General features: G+C 31.4%; 1 long non-coding RNA gene across 1 annotated transcript; it reads right to left on the reverse strand.

Moving 5' to 3' along the window:
• Nucleotides 1–404: 404 nt before the first annotated feature.
• Nucleotides 405–793, reverse strand: LOC109860849. Its single transcript, XR_002250888.1, has 2 exons — nucleotides 653–793; nucleotides 405–488 (listed from the first exon to the last, which is right to left on the reverse strand). It is a non-coding gene; the product is annotated as an uncharacterized LOC109860849 (long non-coding RNA).
• Nucleotides 794–3,150: the final 2,357 nt, after the last annotated feature.

The raw sequence follows: 3,150 nt of genomic DNA on the forward strand, positions 1-3,150 counted from the left end.
ATTTCGTGTCGAATCGTACGGTGTCGAATAATTTGGTGTCGAATAAATCTGTGTCGAATCGAGCGGTGTCGAATCGTACTGTGGTCAATAGAGTGTCACCCCATGTGTATGTATATATATACACGTACAAGTTTCTACTCAAAACATCTTGAGAATGGCTCGTATGGCCTGATACATATCTTGTTGGTAATTTCACGAATCTTAAGTCATAATTGTTTAAAAAAGTAAGTTTCAATAAAGATTATAATTAAAATTTTCTAAAAACCATATTTCAAATATACTTTATTTCGAAGCCTTTTTTTTCTCGACGTTGAAAATTTAAATTTAATACTTGTAATTTTTCGCTTTTATTTTTTAATTTTTGAATTAATGTTAAATTATACGATTTTCTCAATAACTTTTTTCAACTTTTTTTACAAACCACACATCTCATTGTCTCTCCCACTCTGTATATTCTTTTAATTACAAAACCGTGACAATTTGTAACCCTGTAAAATAAATTATTAAATTTTATGTAATAGAAGCTCTGTATTAACACACTATATTTTAGATTAATAAACAAAAACATATTTTGAAACTTATAAAATTATATTTTTATTATTTATTCTGTATTGTTTTTGTTAAACACAAAAATATAACTTGATACACAAACCTGTTTTTATTACCTGTTTTACAAAGAAAAAAATGTTCTAATTTCTTCAAAATTTGCTCAATTTCTTGTATGTTATGAATAATTTTTGTAATAAACAAAATTTCTTTTTCTCCAATAACTACTTATTTTACATATTAACATTTTAATAAAATATAGATGTAAATATGCATATATGTTAAATAATATTGTTACTTTATTCAATTATATTTACTTGCACTTTCATATTTGTTTTAATAATAACACGTCTTAAAATATTTGACAAATCATTTGTTCAACATGTCCACATCATACAGCTGTTATTAATGTTTTCAAACTAATAAACTGTTGGGACTTTGACATTTTTAGCAATATTGATATCTTTAACAGAAAATTTATCTATTTCTTTCATTGATACAAAGGATGTACTTTTTACTTGCAAAGGCTCTTGCAATAGTTTATCAGTTTGCAATGTTTTATTTATTACATGCGACGTAGATGGAATTGATTCTTCTGCTGAGTGTGTAACTGTTTCCAAAGTTTCATATTCAATTAAAAACTCTTCAGAAGACATAACGTTACTATTATTTTCACATTCTATCTGTTGATAACATGGTATACTTTTTTGGATTGGAAAAATTGAAGGAATCGCTCCTTCTTTTAATTTTGGATCTTTTCTTTTTACATAAATGACTGATCCATCTTCTTGTAAAAATATACTTCTCTAATAATATTTTCTGACTTAAAATGTAGTTCACAAATTCTGCTAGTTTTCTTTATTTTTATATTTTTATCACACATAATATTGTACCAAGAAGTAAACATATCATTCTAAAAAAAAAAATTATATTTTTAAATGAAACGCGTAAAGTATATACTTGTGTAATATACTCGTGACCTTAAGAAAAAACTTGAAAAAATTATTATTTTTTAGATAGAGTGCTTTCCAACAAAACACTATGTAACACAATGTCCACTAGTGTGAGTGAGACATACTGATATGCTTTTTCTTTAATTGACACTATGTTTTGCTGGGAAGCATCCATAACAATGATCAACATAAAACCAATGTAAATACTTACAGTGCGAGGTGTAAATAAACTTCTTTTTTCTGCTTTTTTACCTCCTCTTGAATTACATTCTTCGATACAACAAGCCATTACTTTCAGAATTTTGTACCTATACTATTATAACAGAAGATAAGATATTAAAATTGAAAATTATCTTATAAATAAAAAACAATAAAAATAATAATATATCGTTAAACATTATTTGTATTAATATTTCAACATATTGTGAAAATATATTCTGATTATTTAGAGCAAAATAAATATTGCTCTTAGCTAAATATTAATAATTAATCGACAAACAAACAATTTTAGGTTACAAAAATAAAACATTTATACTTCAGCAAATTCTAATTTTCTGCAAAGTCCTATAACATTATACACAATTACAAAATGTAATTAAATTATACTTACTTTTGCGGGGAGCACGCTATCTGCNATATTGTATTCTTCTATTGTTATCTCTCATTAGATGTAAAACAGATAGAANTACAATAGCACAGATAGCACGCTCTTCGAACGCAGCCAATATACTGATATACGTGATTAAACTATATGAATATTGCACAGCAACTTTAACTAAAAAGAACAGACTTGAAATGGCGACAAAATGTTGCAAGTTATTCTATTTAGCAAACCTCCTCCTACACGGAACATTTTCACTGACCACCTTTTTTCTCTATATACTATCTAGTTAAGTCTCCTTATTCTTACTTTGTGTGCATAGCACTAAACTATATAGACGCTAATAAGCAACATAGTGTCGTCCCACATCGCTATTTTGAGGATGTAACGGAGCCGATTTTCTATCGGCTTCGCCCGGCCTTCCGCCTGCCGGACAGCTCGGTCGGCTCCAGGGTTCAGGAGGAGGGGAAGGAACAAAATTGCGATACTCGTGTGGTTAATGCTGAAATGTATTGTGATTTATTCACGAAGCTTTAGTTTCTTACATTTGATATAACGGAACGATATTTTAATTGAGCTTAGTATCCTTATTATAGCGGGAACGTTATTTACACGGGTTATAGTGGGGCGGTATTTCAATCGCGGCTCGTATTATGTTAGGTTTTATCGGTGGTATGATTAGTTTGCTGGCGATTACTTCGGCGCGGCGGAGTTATAATTCACTTGATCGCGGCAGTATTTAAATCGGCGCGGTGGACTTAACTTAATCGCGGCAGTGTTTAGATCGGCGCGGTGGTCTTATAATTAACTTAACTCTACGAGGTTTATATACACGGGGTCTGTACTGGAGGATGTCCCGGGCCGTAAAAAACGGCCGATTGAGTCGTGAGAACGACTGTTTATTGACGTGGCAGTGACAACGGCCGATTGGTTCTCCGGGCTCGTGGAGCCGACGGAGACGGTGTGCGCCGAAACGCCAGGTAGGTTGAGACTACGCCTCAACCGGAAGGTCAGGATGTGTCCGAGACTACGCCTCTGACACCAGGTAAG

This window comes from Pseudomyrmex gracilis, unplaced genomic scaffold (genome assembly GCF_002006095.1).
Source record: "Pseudomyrmex gracilis isolate BER0280 unplaced genomic scaffold, ASM200609v1 scaffold_483, whole genome shotgun sequence".
NCBI classification, from domain to species: Eukaryota; Metazoa; Arthropoda; class Insecta; order Hymenoptera; family Formicidae; genus Pseudomyrmex; species Pseudomyrmex gracilis.